Source organism: Ranitomeya imitator, chromosome 2 (genome assembly GCF_032444005.1).
Source record: "Ranitomeya imitator isolate aRanImi1 chromosome 2, aRanImi1.pri, whole genome shotgun sequence".
In the NCBI taxonomy this organism is placed as follows: domain Eukaryota; kingdom Metazoa; phylum Chordata; class Amphibia; order Anura; family Dendrobatidae; genus Ranitomeya; species Ranitomeya imitator.
In genome coordinates this window covers 770969106-770990786 of record NC_091283.1, presented here as the reverse complement: position 1 = coordinate 770990786, position 21681 = coordinate 770969106, and the positions used below count along the sequence as shown (strand labels likewise).

Below are 21681 nucleotides of genomic sequence, written 5' to 3'. Positions count from 1 at the left end.
TTTTATTTATGTTAGGAGCATTAAAGGGGATGTCCAGGTTTGTGATGAGTCTACAGTCATTCTTTGTGACTACAGACTTCTAAGTTCTCACAGTGCGAACTACACGCTGTCAGGATTCTCTCGTGCTGGCGATTAACATACATGCGGTCACATGCTAACTAGACATGTGTGGCTTCACTCAATGAAAACGAACTGAGCGTGGCCGGGCACGTCCAGTCGGAATGTGGTCAGAAGTATACAAATCGCATGCTTGTGTTGACATGACTGTCCACCAGCAAGGGAGAATCCTAAAAGTGTGCAGTGCAAGCGTTGTGAGAATTCAGAAGCTGCGATGTCAGGATTCAGCTCTGCAGGTTCCAGTAGTCGTCACATGGACCCTTCACTCATATGTGACTTTCATACCTGTGGTCCTGTGACAACGAGCTTCTCTTCTGCTTCTCTGTTTTTCACTGAACATTGAGAGCATTAGGTAGAGAGGCTCGTCGGTACATGACTAAGTGTGAAAATCGCATATGTCCTGGGGGGGGCGCCAAAATGAATTCTTGCTCCGGGTGCCAGAAACCCTAGATACGCCTCTGCCTATGTCATCACGCTGCCCACACTCTGCGTCCTCCTTCATTGGCTGAAAAATGGCGCTGAAAGCGTCATACGAAACGCGACTTTTGTGCGCAGATCGCCGACTTCATGGCCGATCCCACACTAGGATCGGGTCGGGTTTCATGAAACCCGACTTTGCCGAAAATCGGCGATTTTTGAATTTGTCCGATCCGTTTCGCTCAACCCTACTCATTACTGGTTGGTGACACTTCTAGACCCACGCTACAAGGAGAACTTTCAATCTCTTCTACAAGAGGCAGAGAGGTGTACTGAAATGTTGCAGTACCAGAGGGCCCTTGTAGCGGAATTACTTAGAAAATTCCCATGTGAGAACGCTGGCAGCAGACATCAGAGTTTGTTGTACAACCAAGGAGTCCAAAATAGAGAGACAGAAGTGTAATCCAGGTCAGGCAGGGGAACAATGGCAAAGTTCTGGGACAGTTTTCTCAGACCCTCCTATACTGCCGGCACAGAGGCAAGGGATGCTGTCACAAGAAGTGCAATGTTTGTGAAGATGGTGAGGGAGTACCTTGCAGATCGTACAAATGTTCTCCGTGATTCCTCTGTGCCTTTTAATTATTGGGTATCCAGAACTGACTCTCTACGCCTTGGAGGTGCTTGCCTGCCCTGCTGCTAGCGTTCTGTCAGAGCTGATTTTTAGTGCCGCTGGTGGAATTATAACAGATAAGCGTATCCGCCTGTCAACTGAAAATACTGACAGGCTGACTCTTATAAAAATGAACAAGGGCTGGATTGGAAAAGACTTCTTTACACCACCAAGTGAAAACAGTGAAACATAACCTCAAATACATTCTCTCTTTTGGGGTGGTGTATTCTCATGCACCAATTCACAACCACACATGCGTATACGCTTCCACATTTGGTCTGTTTGTTGTTATCCTCCTCCTTATCCTTATCCTCATCCTCCAGAACCACTAGATGACCAGGGTGAATGTGCTCTGTACTGTTATGGCCGGTGAATTTAGGGCACGGGGGCTGTGAAGGCACTATTTTATTTAGTATAAACAGAACCCCACATTGGGGAAATGGGCATTACATTACATTGGGCCTACTTCTTATCTCTGTCTCCTGCAATGTGTCCATTAACTGACACTAGGTCACCAGGGTGAACGTGGTCTGTACGGTGGATTTTGGGCAAGGAGCCTGCGATGGCACTAGTCTATTTTTAAAAAGGTACCCCCATGGGGGAATTGGTTGGCAGCTCATGCACTGCATTACAAGTCTCAGAGACACACACCACTACATTGGGACTACTTCTTAACTCCATCTCCTGCATTGTGTCCTTTAACTGCCACAAGATGACCAGGGTGAACGTGCTCTGTATGGTGCATTTTGGGCAATGGGGCTGTGATGGTACTCTTTTATTTTGTAAAAAAAGGACCCCACATTGGGAAATTGGGCATGACATTACATTGGGCCTACTTCTTAAGTCTGTCTCCTGCAATGTGTCCTTTAACTACCACTAGATGACCAGGGTGAACGTGCTCAGTAATGTTATAGGCCGGTGAATTTTGGGCAAGGGGCCTGCAATGGCACTAGTCTATTTTTAAAAAAGGTACCCTCATTGGGGAATTGTTTGGCAGCTCATGCACTCCCTTTTAAGTCTCAGTGACCCACACCACTACATTGGGCTTACTTCTTAACTCTGTCTCCTGCAATGTCTCTTCTTTAACTGCCACTAGATCACCAGGGTGAATGTGCTTTGTACTGTTATAGGCAGGTGAAGATTGGGCAAGGGGCCTGCGATGGCACTAGTCTATTTTTAAAAAAGGTACCCCCATTGGGGAATTGTTTGGCAGATCATGCAATGCATTACAAGTCTCAGAGACACACACCACTACTTTGGGCCTAATTCTTAACTCTGTCTCCTGCAATGTCTTTTCTTTAACTGCCACTAGATCACCAGGGTGAACGTGCTTTGTACTGTTATAGACCGGTGAAGTTTGGACAAGGGGGGCTGTGATGGCAATAGTATATTTTTAAAAAAGGTACCCCACATTGGTGAAACCGCATCCTTGTTGGCAAAGACTTCATAACATTTGTGTACCTTAAAGAGCTCCCTTAAAAAGCTCCTTTTTGTATTGCCTGGTTGCTTACATTGGACACAATACAAATATAGCTTTGTCCACTATATTGGTTTCTCTCCTTGAGAGCCATAACTTTGGCTGCCTCAAATGTACAAATGTAGGGGTAATGGTGTGCACTCGAGTCTGAGACACGGAGGTGCTGGTAAAACGGACCGTGTGGTCCAGGTCAGTCAAATATAGAAATATACCGCACACTCAATTCAGGTATGTTGCAAAAAAAGGAAGGTTTTGTGCCAAATTTATTCAAATATAGAATACACAAAATTGCCACATAGGAAACGATAGAAAGAACCCAACGTTTCGACCCTCCCGGGTCTTATTCATGGGGTTGCTCTGATTCTTGTTATAGCTATATACAACAGTGGCATGTTGTGAATTCTGTGGCTGAGTTCACTTCTGTGGTCACAAGTGGTATTGCAGTCTCTGGGCTTCCTCCCTCAGGTGTTTTGGTGAGCTCGTTGGCTGCCTTGCTATTTAGCTCCACCTGAGTCTGTCTTCCTTGCTCCTTGTCAATGTTCCAGTGTTGGATCTGAGCTACTGCATCTTTCCTTGGGCCTGCTGCTCTGCTAGATAAGTGCTTCTAGTTTGTTTTCTGTTTTTTTCTGTCCAGCTTGTTATTATCTTTTGCTGGAAGCTCTGAGAAGCAAAGGGGTGCTCCGCCGTGCTGTTAGTTCGGCACGGTGGGTCTTTTTGCCCCTTTGCGTGGTTTTCGTTTTAGGGTTTTTTGTAGACTGCATAGTTCTCTTTGCTATCCTCGCTCTGTCTAGAATATCGGGCCTCACTTTGCTGAATCTATTTCATTCCTACGTTTGTCTTTTCATCTTGCTAACAGTCATTATATGTGGGGGCTGCCTATTCCTTTGGGGTATTTCTCTGAGGTAAGTCAGGCTTGTATTTCTATCTTCAGGCTAGTCAGCTCCTCAGGCAGTGCCGAGTTGCATAGGTAGTTGATAGGCGCAATCCACTGCTGCTTCCAGTTGTGTGAGGATAGATCAGGTACTGCAGTCTACAGAGATTCCACGTCTCAGAGCTCGTCCTATTGTTTTGGGTTATTGCCAGATCTCTGTATGTGCGCTGATTACTGCACGCTGTGTTGCCTGATTGCCAGCCATAACAGTACAAGGAGCCGTTCAATGATTTCCAATAGAGGGAAAAAAGAAATCCTGACATCATTTTTTTTTCTTAGCTCTGTCTTCAGTCTTTTTTTTCCCCTAGACATTAGAGTGCTTCAGGACACAGCTGTGGACATGGATATTCAGGCTCTGTGCTCCTCAATGGATAATCTCGTTGTAAATGTACAAAAGATTCAAGATACTATTGATCAGAAATCGATGCTAGAACCAAGAATTCCGATTCCTGATTTGTTTTTTGGTGACAGAACTAAGTTCCTGAGCTTCAGAAATAATTGTAAGCTATTTTTGGCCTTGAAACCTCATTCTTCTGGTAATCCTATTCAACAGGTTTTGATTATTATTTCTTTTTTGCGCGGCGACCCACAGGACTGGGCGTTTTCTCTTGCACCAGGAGATTCTGCATTGAGTAATGTTGATGCATTTTTCCAGGCGCTGGGATTGCTTTACGATGAGCCTAATTCAGTGGATCAAGCTGAGAAAAATCTGCTGGCTTTATGCCAGGGTCAGGATGATGTAGAAGTATATTGTCAGAAATTTAGAAAATGGTCAGTACTCACTCTGTGGAATGAATCTGCACTAGCGGCTTTGTTCAGAAAGGGTCTCTCTGAAGCTCTTAAGGATGTAATGGTGGGATTTCCTATGCCTGCTGGTTTGAATGAGTCTATGTCCTTGGCCATTCAGATCGGTCGTCGCTTGCGCGAGCGTAAATCTGTGCACCATCTGGCGGTATTGTCTGAGAGTAAGCCTGAGCCTATGCAGTGCGACAGGACTATGACTAAAGTAGAACGGCACGAACACAGACGTCTGAACAGACTGTGTTTCTATTGTGGTGATTCTACTCATGCTATTTCTAATTGTCCTAAACGCACTAGGCGGTTCGATAGCTCTGCCGTTATTGGTACTGTACAGTCCAAATTCCTTTTGTCCATTACCTTAATGTGCTCTTTGTCATCATATTCTGTCATGGCGTTTGTGGATTCAGGCGCTGCCCTGAATCTGATGGATTTGGATTATGCTAAACGTTGTGGATTTTTCTTGGAGCCTTTGCGGTGTCCTATTCCGTTGAGAGGAATTGATGCTACACCTCTGGCCAAGAATAAGCCTCAGTACTGGGCCCAGCTGACCATGTGCATGGCTCCTGCACATCAGGAAGTTATTCGCTTTTTGGTACTGCATAATTTGCATGATGTGGTCGTGTTGGGGTTGCCATGGCTACAAACCCATAATCCAGTATTGGATTGGAACTCTATGTCGGTAACCAGCTGGGGTTGTCAGGGAGTACATGGTGATGTTCCATTTTTGTCTATTTCGTCATCCATTCCTTCTGACATCCCAGAGTTCTTGTCGGACTTTCAGGATGTATTTGAAGAGTCCAAGTCTGATGCCCTTCCTCCGCATAGGAATTGTGATTGTGCTATCGATTTTATTCCTGGTAGTAAATTCCCTAAGGGTCGTTTATTTAATTTGTCCGTACCTGAACACACCGCTATGCGCAGTTATGTGAAGGAGTCCCTGGAGAAGGGACATATTCGCCCATCGTCGTCACCATTGGGAGCAGGGTTCTTTTTTGTAGCCAAGAAGGATGGTTCGCTAAGACCGTGTATTGATTACCGCCTTCTTAATAAGATCACTGTTAAGTTTCAGTATCCCTTGCCATTGATTTCTGACTTGTTTGCTCGGATTAAGGGGGCTAGTTGGTTTACTAAGATTGATCTTCGTGGTGCGTATAATCTGGTGAGAATCAGGCAGGGAGATGAATGGAAAACGGCATTTAATACGCCCGAGGGTCATTTTGAGTATCTGGTGATGCCGTTCGGACTTGCCAATGCTCCATCTGTTTTTCAGTCTTTTATGCATGACATTTTCCGTGAGTATCTGGATAAATTCTTGATTGTTTACTTGGATGACATTTTGATCTTCTCAGATGATTGGGAGTCTCATGTGAAGCAAGTCAGAATGGTTTTCCAGGTACTGCGTGCTAATTCCTTGTTCGTGAAGGGATCAAAGTGTCTCTTCGGTGTGCAGAAAGTTTCATTTTTGGGGTTCATCTTTTCCCCTTCTACTATCGAGATGGATCCGGTTAAGGTTCAGGCCATCCAGGATTGGACTCAGCCGACATCTCTAAAAAGTTTGCAGAAATTCCTGGGCTTTGCTAATTTTTATCGTCGCTTCATCTGTAATTTTTCTAGCATTGCCAGACCATTGACCGATTTGACCAAGAAGGGTGCTGATTTGGTTAATTGGTCTTCTGCTGCCGTGGAAGCTTTTCAGGAGTTGAAGCGTCGTTTTTGCTGTGCCCTTGTGTTGTGTCAACCTGATGTTTCTCTTCCGTTCCAGGTCGAGGTTGATGCTTCTGAGATTGGTGCAGGGGCGGTTTTGTCACAGAGAGGTTCTGGTTGCTCAGTGTTCAAACCATGTGCTTTCTTTTCCAGGAAATTTTCTGCTGCTGAGCGTAATTATGATGTGGGCAACCGAGAGTTGCTGGCCATGAAGTGGGCATTCGAGGAGTGGCGTCATTGGCTTGAGGGTGCTAAGCATCACGTGGTGGTTTTGACTGATCATAAGAGCCTTACTTATCTTGAGTCTGCCAAGCGCTTGAATCCTAGACAGGCCCGTTGGTCGTTATTTTTTGCTCGTTTTGATTTTGTGATTTCATACCTTCCGGGCTCTAAAAATGTGAAGGCGGATGCTCTGTCTAGGAGTTTTGTGCCCGACTCTCCGGGGTTATCTGAGCCGGCGAGTATCCTCAAGGAAGGAGTCATTGTGTCTGCCATCTCCCCTGATTTGCGGAGAGTGTTGCAGAAATTTCAGGCTAATAAACCTGATCGTTGTCCGGCCGAGAAACTGTTCGTCCCTGATAGGTGGACTAGTAAAGTTATCTCTGAACTTCATTGTTCGGTGCTGGCCGGTCATCCAGGAATCTTTGGTACCAGGGAGTTGGTTGCTAGATCCTTCTGGTGGCCATCTCTGTCACGGGATGTGCGTGCTTTTGTGCAGTCCTGTGGAATTTGTGCTAGGGCTAAGCCCTGCTGTTCACGTGCCAGTGGGTTGCTTTTGCCCTTGCCGGTCCCGAAGAGGCCTTGGACACATATTTCGATGGATTTCATTTCTGACCTTCCCGTTTCTCAAAAGATGTCTGTCATTTGGGTGGTCTGTGATCGCTTTTCTAAAATGGTCCATCTGGTGCCCTTGGTTAAATTGCCTTCCTCCTCTGATTTGGTGCCTTTGTTCTTCCAGCATGTGGTTCGTTTACATGGCATTCCTGAGAATATTGTTTCTGACAGAGGTTCCCAGTTTGTCTCGAGGTTCTGGCGAGCCTTTTGTGGTAGGATGGGCATTGACCTATCTTTTTCCTCGGCCTTCCATCCTCAGACTAATGGCCAGACCGAACGAACCAATCAGACCTTGGAAACATATCTGAGATGTTTTGTTTCCGCTGACCAGGATGATTGGGTGTCATTTTTGCCGTTGGCTGAGTTCGCCCTTAATAATCGGGCCAGCTCGGCTACCTTGGTCTCTCCATTTTTCTGCAATTCTGGGTTCCATCCTCGTTTCTCTTCAGGACAGGTTGAGTCTTCGGACTGTCCTGGTGTGGATTATGTGGTGGACAGGTTGCAGCAGATCTGGACTCAGGTAGTGGACAATTTGACCTTGTCCCAGGAGAAGGCTCAGCTTTTCGCTAATCGCAGACGCCGTGTGGGACCCCGACTTCGTGTTGGGGATCTGGTTTGGTTATCTTCTCGTCATATACCTATGAAGGTTTCCTCTCCTAAATTTAAACCTCGTTTTATTGGTCCGTATAGGATTTCTGAGATTCTCAATCCGGTGTCTTTTCGTCTGACCCTCCCAGACTCCTTTTCCATACATAATGTATTCCATAGGTCGTTGTTGAGGAGATACGTGGCACCTATGGTTCCATCTGTGGAGCCTCCTGCCCCTGTTTTGGTGGAGGGGGAATTGGAGTATATTGTGGAGAACATTTTGGATTCTCGTGTCTCTAGACGGAAACTCCAGTATCTGGTCAAATGGAAGGGTTATGCTCAGGAAGATAATTCCTGGGTTTTTGCCTCTGATGTCCATGCCCCAGATCTTGTTCGTGCCTTTCATGTGGCTCATCCTGGTCGGCCTGGGGGTTCTGGTGAGGGTTCGGTGACCCCTCCTCAAGGGGGGGGTACTGTTGTGAATTCTGTGGCTGAGTTCACTTCTGTGGTCACAAGTGGTATTGCAGTCTCTGGGCTTCCTCCCTCAGGTGTTTTGGTGAGCTCGTTGGCTGCCTTGCTATTTAGCTCCACCTGAGTCTGTCTTCCTTGCTCCTTGTCAATGTTCCAGTGTTGGATCTGAGCTACTGCATCTTTCCTTGGGCCTGCTGCTCTGCTAGATAAGTGCTTCTAGTTTGTTTTCTGTTTTTTTCTGTCCAGCTTGTTATTATCTTTTGCTGGAAGCTCTGAGAAGCAAAGGGGTGCTCCGCCGTGCTGTTAGTTCGGCACGGTGGGTCTTTTTGCCCCTTTGCGTGGTTTTCGTTTTAGGGTTTTTTGTAGACTGCATAGTTCTCTTTGCTATCCTCGCTCTGTCTAGAATATCGGGCCTCACTTTGCTGAATCTATTTCATTCCTACGTTTGTCTTTTCATCTTGCTAACAGTCATTATATGTGGGGGCTGCCTATTCCTTTGGGGTATTTCTCTGAGGTAAGTCAGGCTTGTATTTCTATCTTCAGGCTAGTCAGCTCCTCAGGCAGTGCCGAGTTGCATAGGTAGTTGATAGGCGCAATCCACTGCTGCTTCCAGTTGTGTGAGGATAGATCAGGTACTGCAGTCTACAGAGATTCCACGTCTCAGAGCTCGTCCTATTGTTTTGGGTTATTGCCAGATCTCTGTATGTGCGCTGATTACTGCACGCTGTGTTGCCTGATTGCCAGCCATAACAGTGGCAGTAGTAGAGGCAAACTAAGCGATCCCTTCCAGGTAAGACCTTCGTATAGGGCCAGATAAAGTCTCTGTGTCCCAGGTGTGTGGAGCCTGACAGGGAAGGCCGTCTCACTGTAAGAGCTGTTATCCTCATGTATAAGCGGCGCTCCCGCGCCCTGCTGTGGGAATGTGACCCTATATACTATATGCCATATTTGAATAAATTTGGCACAAAACCTTCCTTTTTTTGCAATATACCTGAATTGAGTGTGCGGTATATTTCTATATTTGTCAAATGTACAAATGGCGATTTGTAAACAAGATTAAAATATTGTATACCGAATGCATTCAGACAATCACATAGCTGCATTTCTTGTAAAACATTTACAGATGTCACAGACAATGTTCATAGTGACACAAACTTGATAAATATTTGTTTACTCACTTCACAAACAGTTGTAAGCCTCTATATGTGTTCTGTTTGTCATTTTAAAACATTAAGGTTTACTGAAACTATGCCTATGGCGGTTTGATCTAAATCCTTGTGGCTTTTATTTTCTAGGGGTTTATGGCCCCTCGTCTGATGACTCCATGATATCTCAGTTTCATCCAATCTTGAAAAGTGGCCACTTGAAGGTCTGGGTGAAACTAGAGTTACTACATAGTGTAAATCACTATATAAAACCAGAGAAACATGACTAAGACAGATGCCAAATCTGGGGTACCTGTACATGTAAAGTGTGCTGATACCTGCATAATTGGGGACGCCCATGCAGTGTAGGTAATCTCCCAGGGGTTCTCTGTCTTGGTGTTGCTTTTCTGATATTCCAGACGGATGATGTTTAAAAGCCTCTTTGTGATGATCTAAGTATTCTGTATGTACCGTAGTTAATCTTCATATATACAGTACATAATCACTATATTTATTTAATCCTTATATGTACTTATTAAGCTTTGTATGTTAACATATACAAAAGTGTACGCACGCACACTATTCAATCATACTATTTCTTGAATTTTGTAGCTTGGAATAAAATTGTGTGGTATTGCAAGTATTAGCCTTTTTTAAAGCCGTATCTGAACCTTAATGTTAAAAACATGGTAAATAAAATGGCCTAATTCTCCTGTAAATAATTCTGCAAAGAGGGAACCATCATACCATTAAAAAATACGAGTGGATTTTCACGGGCCCATCCAGTATGTGGGTTCAAAGGCATAATGGGGTGCATATGACTGACTATGCAGCAGGGCTCGCCTTGCTGACAATGTGTAAAATCAAGGAGTACGAGAGTAGAAAATGCATACTGTGAAGTGGATTTTCCTGGTCCCATCCAGTATTTGGGTTACAAGATGTAACAGGGTGCATATGACTATGCAGCAGGGCTGGTCTTGCTGCCAATGTGTAAAACAAAGGAGTACGGGAGTACAAAATGCATACTGTGAAGTGGATTTTCCTGGGCCCATCCAGTATGTGGGTTCAAAGGCGTAATGGGGTGCATACGAATTGCTAGGAGGGCAGGCCTTGAATTCAATGCAGCACTTTTTCAGGAGTCCCCCCTGGACATCTTATGAAAGTAAGGGGTATTGTGGGGCGTCATAATTCTTGGCAGCCCAAACACTCACAGCCTAGGCAACAACAGCTTAGGAGACCCACAGTTTAATAATGGCCCTTTAAGAAGATTAATGCCACCTGATGCACCATTAAAAATAGGCTTTGTGACTTTAAGAGTCCCTCCTTCATAAATGAAACAAGATGGGTCTGCGTATGTGTCACCCACCACATGGCCAGCTAGGGGTGTTAAATGTTACAATGACATTTCCCAGTGAATGCATTTGTAGTGATTGAAAGCAATGTTAAAGTTGAAAAACGCTTCAAAAAGCGTCTGAACTATGCCTAAGTGGGGGAGGAACATTTCAGTCTGGGGTTAAATATTTGGCCTTACAGGCAAGTCATTAACCTGCAAAGGATGTACCTTGACATATTTCCCAGCAAAACCCATTTTGGTTTCGTTTTAATGTGTTTTTTGTGGCATCGGGAAAAATGGCATGAATCTCGGAAAAAAATTATTAAAGCTGTGAACTAGGAGTCAGGAATGCTTCCAGGGGTGATCCACATGATGTCCCTTTGTCATTTGAGCAGTGTTTCCATTATTTTCAGACGTTTTTAGACCTTAAAAGGACCCCCGGGGGGATAGCGGTAAAAATACTAGGGTCTCCCATAGACTTACATTGGGCTCATTGTTCTGGCCGAGTACCCGAGTATTCCAATCTGTTCGACCCGAGCAACGAGCACCCGAGCATTTTAGTGCTCTCTCTTCACTATATACAGTAAGAGCAAAAACTGGCCACTTTTCCTCTTTATGTCAGCACCTAGGAAATTTAATAGTATTTGCAAACAGATTTTTTTGGTCAAAAATAACAGGTTTTTTAGTTTTCCTTGCTTCTAGCTTCCCTGACATTGGTATTGTCGATGTTAGGTGGGGTGACTTAACTTAAACCCAACATCCCCTTAACCCCTAGGGTCCCCCTCTTTTCCCAAATAAAGACATTAAAGACAATGTTGGATAATAATGGCCACAGCAGTCTTTTATTATAACAAACAAATATTTAACAGTAAATAAATAACAGTAAATAAATAACCAGGGATGGGTCCTTGAAGCTCGAAAATCTGGTGATTAACCATACTGAAAAAACTGTGGACAACAACAGACCATAACTTACTCCCAGCAGTTACCCCACTGGCTCGGGAGCACCAAATAACCCCGAAGGGTGCCACTGTCCACTCAAACCCTGAGGATCAGGCCAAGCGTAGGCAAAATCCCCTCCAAATCACCAGACCAGAGAACTAAAATATAACACCAACTGAGGAATCCATATACCCACGGACCCCCAGAGCAATTTAGCACCAACTTCAAGGACCCCACCCAACCGCCACAACGAGGGTCTTTAAACCACCTCAAAAACCCGAGACCCCCCACACCGGACTTCTATGGCCCTCTTGATACCATTTTGTAAACCGAGTGCCCATAAATCGATGCCCACAGCATTTAAATGCACACCATCTCCCAACAAAAATTCTTCACCCCCATCATCAGCTCAAAATGCCGCACAGCCGCACCACCATTCCAAAAGGCAAAACCGGACACTGCCTGATTAACTTTAATTCTTGCCTTATTAATCCTATCAACAGATCTGACATAACGCCAGCATCTACGCCGAACAATATCCGACCAAACCACCGTCATGCCACTAAACGACATCCATAACCGTAAGTTATGTTTAATGTCCCTAACCAATTTGCGGCAAGGGTGAACCCCCAAGTCGTTTCCCCCCACGTGTAGCACCAAAATATCTGGAGGCCTATCAAGCCGTGCACTACTGTGGACCTCTTGAATGACCCAGTTCCATTCCATGCCCCTGAAACCAATCCAGCGAACAACTGCCACGTCCCAATGAAAACCGAGCTGCCTTCCTTCACGCTGCATATCCGCTTCCGAGTGCCCGAGTGGACGTAGGAATGGCCCAAGATCCAGACCAAGAGGGGTTTGGCACCTACAACAAAAAGAGAAAACTTACCAACAAATCTTACACAGTAACAACAAATCACCCCCACTTTACCCAAAGAAAACACCCCCACCCCTTAAGGCCTAATGTAACTCTTATAACGCTTGGAATCCCACCTACTGATCCTCTGTACCACTTTAGGTGCCAAACCTCCCATTGCTGCTTCAGTTGCCACCCCGATTCGAAATGAATGGAACGCAAACCGAGCAGCGTCCAAACCCAACAAAGCCAGACCTTGCCTGAAAACCGGCACAAACTGAAACTTTGAAAGAAACGAACCGTCAACATGAAACAATAATGTTCCCGTCCTATCCAGCTGAAAATTAACAAAAACCTGAAAACAACGTATCAGGCACATCAAAGAATCAGCTACTGCACCCAAAATCACCCGTTTGCCCTTTCCTTCTTGATCCGCTTTAGACCACCGAATCCAAAATTCTAGCTGACCATTAGAGAGTAACACATCCCTAGCCAACAAACCTCTTTTCCTACACCTGCTCGGAGCCATGAGTTCCTCAATCCTTAATGCCCGAAAGAAAGCCAACGAAAAAGCCAAGTGAAAAAGTGCAACCTCAAAATTAGAGATGCAAATCTCTGAAAACCTCTCCCCCAATTGCTCTAACACTTGAAAAGAGACTGGGCGCCTCCAGTCCCCCTGACCACCCCTTCTAAACACCTTAAGCGCCTGCCTCACCAAAAATATTGGCGAGGCAGGCTTGCTACGGCCTGTACTGAATGTGTTTTGAAAAGTTTTTCAGCATTTTGGAAAACATTTTTTTACTGAATTATCTTTCTCAGCCTCTTAATTGGCAGAAACTAGTTTGGAGCCGATTCTATCATGAGTCAATTGAAAGAAGTAGAAGTAGTGCATTCTAATTTATAAAATCTGAAATCTGAACCAGAGAAAAAAGCTTAAAGAAAATCTGTCACCAGGTTTTACTACCTCATCTGACAGCAGTATGGCATATGGGAAGACTCCTTGAATCAAGTGATCTATCAATTACTAGGCTGCTTGCAAATTTTTTGACTAAATCATTGTTTTATCTTCTGCAGATCTAGCAGGTCTCCGAATGGTGAGCTCTGTATAACCCCGCCCACACCATTTTTTGACAATTTTCTGTGTACACTGTGTGGGCATAAGCAGAAAGCTGCTAATCAGTGATGGGGGCATGGTTGGATTATATAACAGCAGGTTTACAAGTCCTTTAGGGATAATCTCCTGCTAATAAAACTGTGATCTGCAAATGATACATGGCTAGAATCAGAGTCTCTGCTCTTATATTTTGCTCCTCTCAGATTAGTTAGCAAAAACCTGCTGACAGATACTATATGCCCAACAAAAAAAGTTTTACAATAAATATAAATAGAAAAAATTTTCCAAGCATTTTTCAGGTATTTTTTTAAGCGGACCCTCTCCAAAAACTTTTAATAGAAAACTCAATGTGCTCATAACCTAAGATTAAAGGGAACCTGTCACCCCTCCCCCCCCCTAGGCGTTTGTAGCTAAAAGAGACACTTTGTGCAGCACTAATGCTGCATTCTGACAAGGTGGCTCTTTTAGTTCGGGTTCCTGGCACTGCTGAAATAATCATTTTTGAAATTTGTCCCTCATACCTCGAAATCGCCAGGGAGTCAGGTCTTTCCCCCCTAATCCAGACACCTCCCAGCCATCACTCAGGGCCTCTGTGCGTCGGGCGCCACCTCCTCTTCCTTCATTAGCGTTCCCGGCGCTTTGCTGTTATTTTTTTTTTCGGACATGCATTGTTGCCTTCGAACTTACAGAGCAGGTGCCGGGAACATTAATAAAGAAAGAGGAGGTGGCGCCCGGCGTGCAGAGGACACATTTCAAAAATGATTATTTCAGCAGTGCCAGGGACCCGAACTAAAAGAGCCACCTTGTCAGAATGCAGCATTAGTGCTGCACAAAGTGGCCCTTTTAGTTACAAACGCCGGGGGGGTGACAGGTTTCATTTAAGTTACCACAATGTTTTTGGTGAATTCTTGACATTGCATCTTACAGTTCCAGCAAAGTGTGTGGGATTTATAAAAATCTCATGCCAACTATGGTTTTCCTTATGCAATGTACGCTGACCTACGGTGCTTTTTTGAGATCCGCAACATTTCACTTTCTCACTTTTTCAATTTCTCTTACGGTACGCTGAGTTTTCTGTGATGATTTTCCCTATAGAACTGTATGAGATGGAAAAAATCCACAGGCAAAATAACGCACATGCGTTTTCAGTACGTTTTCCCAAAAAGCAGGTAATCCACACCAAACTGTATAAATAAAGTTTTGGCCAAATACCAAGAATCATTAAAAGCAAAGCAGATTAATTTGAAACATGGATCCAGTTGGATGAAACACGTAGGTGGGCTGCGCTTTTGGAGTAAACTGATTCTTCAACAATGATGATGTTAGTAAGGTTTTTTTTATTCACAACTAGGGATGAGCGAACCCGAACTGTAAAGTTCGGGACCCGTACCGAACACAAGGTCCCAAACATGGGTTTCCATGGTTACAGTTCGGGTCCAGTTCGGGATGTAGAAAAAAAAAAGCCGAAAATGAATATGGTAATAAACATTAGAATGAAACTTACCTGTCCAGCGACGCGTCCTCCAGTCACGCTGTCTCCCGGCCGCATCTGGTTCTGGGGCCGCTCATTACCTTCTGCCGATATTCACTGCACTCGGCAGTCTTTGGCTTTTTCCGGCAGTGTTCTTGCGGTGACATCTCCACATGAACACCACAGAAAAAGCCGAAGACTGCCGAGTGCAGTGAATACTGCCGGCAGGTAATGAGCAGCCCCGGAAGCAGATGTGGCCTGGAGACAGCGGGACGGGAGGATGTGTCGCTGGACAAGTAAGGCCGGGGTCACACTAGAGAGTTTTACGGACATATGAGAGGCGCAAAAACAACGCATTACACACAGACCAATGATTCTCTATGGGGCAGCTCCTATCTGCCATATATTTTGCAGCCGTATTTTATGGGCTGAGAATATCGCAGCATGCTGCGTTTGTCACCGTATTGCGCAAAAAATCTGCCAATAAAAGTCTATGGGGCGAGAAAAATACGGATTACACACGGACCATCAGTGTGACTTGCGAGAAATACGCAGCAGTGTTCTATAGAAAAGCCGGCAATTCAGCGCGGTGTACAGTAAAATCCCACTGACAGGTTAGAATAGAATAGCTAAAATAAATGTCTACACATAGTATAAGGGATAACGTTTCTCCTTATGGAGAGTGACATACCAGCTGGCTTGTCAAGGTAAGGAGACTTATTCGCTGTGCAATGCTCCTCTGGGAAATTAAATATGCAAATTGCCTCTTCTGCGAAAAAGAGAACTTAAACTCTATAGCGCCACCTGTTGGAAGTAACGATCCTACAAGTCACAATCAACCCTTTAACAAGTCGTGCAATATGACTTAGGATAAAAGCCAAATCAGTATCTCAATTCGCAGACACGGTGTTTCGGGCTGTTGGCCCTCGTCAGTGCGAAGCATGAGAACTGATTTGGCTAGGTGAGAGGCTCTGGACTGGGGTCTAAGGGGTAACGTTTTTCCTTATGGAGAGTGACATACCAGCAGGCTTGTCAAGGTAAGGAGGCTTATTCGCCGTGCAATGCTCCTCTGGGAAATTATATATGCAAATTGCCTCTTCTGAGAAAAAGAGGACTTAAACTCTATAGCGCAACCTGTTGGAAGTAGCGATAAAGTACACCTGCGGCAGAACCACAGCATGAATACAAGAAGAGGACATCATCGTATGAAGATGGGAGTCCCTGGACCGCGATGCCCGTTGAACCGGACCGCACCAGGACCGCCCCTGGGTGAGTATAATCTAACTTGTTTTTCTTCTCTTTCAGGATACATCGGGGCTCATCTACAGCATTACAGAATGCTGTAGATAAGCCCTTGATGGAGGTGGCCGGAGCGTATAGGCGAAAAATGGGGTGACAGATTCCCTTTAAAGCTGATTGTTGAGTAAATCCACAGCAGAGTAAATTAATTGAGGTTTCAGGTTATTTGGCAGAGAAACGAGGCAGCTACGAGATGTAAATTCAGAAGGACTCTCACTGTTCTCAGCTTACAGGTATCTGATATATCATATGGCTGTCAACCGTACTAGATTATAGGTATTTTTAATATGCAGCTCCTGCAGAAAATCAATTGTGAATATGTTTAATTTTAACCATTAACCTAATGGTTATTTTACCCTTAATAATGGACTTTGATGATACAGTCAGGACTCAGGACAGATAAGATAGTTAATAACTAGTGATGAGCAAATATACTCGCTACTCGAGATTTCTCGAGCATCCTGGGGGGTCCTCCGAGTATTTTTTAGTGCTCGGAGTTTTCGTTTTTACTGCCGCAGCTGAATGATTTACATCTGTTAGCCAGCATAAGTACATGTGGGGGTTGCCTGGTTGCTAGGGAATCCCCACATGTACTTATGCTGGCTAACAGATGTAAATCATTCAGCTGTGGCAGTAAAAACTAAAACTCCGAGCATTAAAAAATACTCAGAGGACCCCCCAGGATGCTCGAGAAATCTCGAGTAACGAGTATATTCGCTCATCACTATTAATAACCCTAATCATGCACAGGGCTCTAAAAGAAACACATAAAATAATTGCTCACTTAAACACTTAACGGCTGTACACTGTCACTCGATGGGGTGTTGATGTCAAATTGACAGCACTGCAGTCAATCATTGAGCTCTCTGACTCATGCATCTATATCGTTTGAGCCACTCAGTGACAGGGTGCAGCGATGTCTTTTTGACATCACCACTGCAGCCAATCAAAATGGACTGGTGGACTAATGTGGTGGTAAAGCAGCAGCATTAAATTCATGGAGGTTAACTAAATATCAGTTTGTTATTTTACACACTACTGAGCCTATGGGCTAGAATAGATAGAAGAGGACAACCGCCTTATTGGGTTAACAAGGCTAACTATACATTGATATAAGTGATGATATACTGAACAGATAATCCTGCCAACCTGTGCAAAAAAGGTTACATTTCTTCTGATTCCCAACTGCATCACATTGCTGGATGAAATAAGAGGTAAAAAAATAGTTTTTAATGTTTTTTTTCTTGCTTTTTCATTTTTTTTTAGGGTACATGAAGACAACTTCGGACTGTAAGGCTATGTTCACACCTTGCGTCGGGTCCCTGCGGGTTCTCCCGCAGCGGATTTGATAAATCTGCAGGGCAAAACAACTGCGGTTCTCCCTGCAAATTTATCGCGGTTTGTTCCGCGTTTTCCGCTGCGGGTTTCCGCCTATACTATTGATGCTGCATATGCAGCAATATGCAGCATCAATAGTAATGTTAAAAATAATAAAAATTGGTTATACTCACCCTCTGACGTCCCGATCCCTCGGCGCTGCACCCGGCGGTCCGGTTCCAGAGATGCTGTGCGAGAAGGACCCTTCGTGACGTCACGGTCATGTGACCGCGACGTCACCGCAGGTCCTGGTCGCACAGCAACTCTGACCGGACAGCCGCGTGCAGCGCCCAGGAGCTCCGGACATCAGAGGGTGAGTATAACCAGATTTTTTATTTTTTAACCCCAAATATGGTTCCCAGGGCTTGGAGGAGAGTCTCCTCTCCTCCACCCCGGGTACCACCCGCACATTATCCGCTTACTTCCCGCAACGTGGGCACAGCCCCATGCGGGAAGTAAGCGGTTCAATGTATTCCTATGGGTGCAGAATCGCAGCGATTCTGCACAAAGAAGTGACATGCTGCGGGTTGTAAACCGCTGCGTTCCCGCGCGGTTTTTCCCGCAGCATGTGCACAGCGGTTTGCGGTTTCCATAGGGTTTACATGTTACTGTAAACGCTATGGAAACTGCTGCGGACCCGCAGCATCAAAATCGCGGCGGTTCCGCGGTAAAAACCGCTAAGTGTGAATATAGCCTAAGGAAGCTGAACACACATCACGTTCCTCTCCTGCCTTACAAGACGAATCAATATCAGGAAGGGAAAGTGAAGTTATAAAAAGTTATAAACTGCTGCAAATTTCTCTCCATGACAGCCAGCAAAACACGGTGTACACAAAGACAATGGGCACAACGCTGTATGAATAGTGCGCCTGATTATTAATAAAGCAGTCATGTTGGTCGGGCACTGCCTTGCCTACTAAATTTGCACTATTAGCAATATTTTTATAATAAATTTAAAAATACTGTAAAGTGCCAAATGAAGAAACTTTATAGAGCAGAAACATATAATTAACTAGATGGCAGCCCGATTCTAAAGAATCGGGAGTCTAGAATCCATATATACTTTATTTATTCAAATGTAAGAATAATACAATTAATAAATAATAGTAAGAAAGAACAAAAAATGGCTGCACTCACCAGCTCTTGACAATTCTTGTTATTTAAGGTACAGTTACACAGGATCCATGAACATGCTTATGAGGGGAGGGATGAAAGACATCAGACGATCACTGAGGAGTTGGAAGGTGTATCGTGGTCAGAGTTTATTAATATGGAGGTGCAAGCGGTTTTTTTGCGCCATTCACGGCGTGCACGAGCTGCATTTGGTAATGGTTTGTTTGTTGCCTTAGAAGAGTCAGGTGTGAAGCATGTCTTATAAGCAGACTTAACAGTGTGCAGGCGACGGCGTTTATCATTTGGAGTGTAAGTAGGACAGTGTTTGCGCTTACGTGCAGATTTACCAACGGTTAAAGGAGCTTCAAGCTGCACACATTCTATGAATGGAGACAAAGAAGCTGTATTGTGGGCAGAATCTATGACTGAGGACGTGGAAATATTATGTTTGCAACGTTGAGAGCGTGCAGCAGCAGCTTTATTACTTAATCGATTAGTTTTGTCCTCAAAAGACTCATTAGTAATGCGTTTATTGCAAGCAGCATTAACAGTGTCCAGGCGCTTATGTCTGTCCTCTGTAGTCTCGTTAGCACGCTGTTTGTGCTTACGTGCGGCATCGGCGGCTTTTCGCTCTGCATCATTACCATACTTTATATCAGACCTGATCTTACGTGCGCCATCAGCAGCTTTGGACTCTGTGTCATTAGTATACTTAACAGTATCCAGGCGCTTGCATCTATCCTCTGTACTCTTGTTAACACGCTGTTTGCGCTTACGTGCGGCATCGACGGCTTTTCGCTCTGCATCATTACCATACTTTATATCAGACCTGATCTTACGTGCACCATCAGCAGCTTTGGGCTCTGTGTCATTAGTATACTTAACAGTATCCAGGCACTTGCATCTATCCTCTGTACTCTTGTTAACACGCTGTTTGCACTTACGTCCGGCATCGGCGGCTTTTCGCTCTGCATCATTACCATACTTTATATCATACCTGATCTTACGTGCGCCATCATAAGCTTTGGACTCTGTGTCATTAGTATACTTAACAGTGTCCATGCGCTTGCATCTATCTTCTGTACTCTTGTTAGCACGCTGTTTGCGCTTACGTGCGGCATCGGCGTCTTTTTGCTCTGCATTATTAGTATACTTTCTATCAGACCTAATCTTACGTGCGCCATCAGCAGCTTTGGGCTCTGTGTCATTAGTATCCTTACTATTAGAGCTCATGTTGGCTAAGCTAAACAGCTTTAAGCGTGGTGGTGGCAAACAACAGGTTAATAAGAGGCAGTGTCAGGTAGTAGGAAAATAGCCAGTTAATAATAGGCAATAGTTCTTTGCAGGAATGCAGATATTAATAAATAGGCAGTTTATATTGCAGAGAAATTGCTGGGCAATAATGGACAATGTCCTTATGTGGCAAATAATAGAGCAATATACCCAATGTGGCAAAGAAGAGGTTAATAAACGGCAGTCTCTCAGTATAACAGTCAGTGAATAATAGGCAGTATATGGAGAAACACCAAATAAAAGTTCAAAATTGGTGTGAAAATGTCACTGAACCACTTCACAACTAAATATATATAGTTTTGGTAAATGGTATTATCATTTTTTTGAAGAAATTCGGCAGGAGCTTGAAGAGCAACGTCACTGGGCCCGCCTCCACGCAGTAGAAACTTGCTGTGAGGTAAAAATTCAAAAATCACACCAAAATGGCGGGCGGAGTGTGTCACAGTACGGCACGTTTCTGATTGGTCGCTCGCAGCAGGCGGCAACCAATCAGACACTGGACACTGTTGACGTCACTTATCTCCGGACATTAGCTCCGGACATTAGCTCCGGACATTAGCTCCGGACATTAGCTCCGGACAAAGCCACGGAAGTTGGCACAAATTGCAGGAAGTAGTATTCTAGGCAATTATATATTAGATATGGCCATTTTTTTCAAAAGTCTAGGCATTATTCTATAGTGTCTGTCACAAAACAGCTACCGCAAGTGCAAGAATCATAGTACTACAAACCAATGCTTATACGACTCTGTACGTGGCAAAGAACCGATATTTCCAAATTTAAACACAAAGAGTTAAAAGCAGTGAATGAGCATGTAAGGGCGAGTTCACATGGCAGATTTGTTGAACAAACTGGACTGAAAAACCTGTTAGATTTGGAATTGTGTAGGATATGAACAGAGTGTGATTAGAGTTATGCGCTCATTCAGATGAATTAGATAGTCGCAGAAATTATGCAGCAAATCTACCACTTGTGACCTCACCCTAAGAAGTTCGTCTTACCAGCTCGGAGGTTCTTGCAGTATGGTCTCTTGTCCATGCGTCACATGTGCCAAAATATATAGTGCCTTTACATTCCAGAGAAGTGATCTCGAATCTAAACTCTCCAATCCGATGTCTGCATAACCAAAAAAAAAAAGGAATGTGACTACAATCAATACAAAAAGCTAATATTTATCTTTTACTCTTCCTGCCAGGACAATGTATTTTAAAGCAGAATTAATTTTTGCTTGGAGACTTTATAAAAATAATAAAACTTCTCTTTTAATACGTTGCAGAGACCATATCTATTAATTTTAAACTCTCTAAAATCAAATAGGACACATGTTGTTTTACATCTGTGGGTGGTCTTAGGGGTCAGCCACAGCGTTCTAAAACACATTTTGAAAAGATTAACTTTTTTTTTCTAAATACATTTTTGACACATAGCGGAACATGAACACGGATTCCAGTTGGCTGAAACTGGGCACATACGGTAAATGTAGACCTTCACACCTCCACAAAGCCACCATTAAAGTGGTGATGTACCTTCACTATAAAGACCTCACACTCCAGCACAAGAAAACCTTTTGGATTCTATCTTGAAGACCAACTAGGAATATGTCAATTTCACACCAATATTTATTGGGTTCTCTTCTTTTATATCCCTCCAACTGACTGTCTAATGAGTAACCAACCCCATGACCTGAAATACTGAGACATGTTTATATTCAACCCTGCTCAGTGGCTG

At 44.2% G+C, this 21681-nt stretch overlaps 1 pseudogene; it reads right to left on the bottom strand.

Annotated features, from left to right (window-relative positions):
* Window positions 1-21007, bottom strand: part of LOC138665729 (intelectin-1-like) — a 56166-nt pseudogene extending 35159 nt beyond the window's left edge.
* Between the last annotated feature and the right edge of the window lie 674 nt (window positions 21008-21681).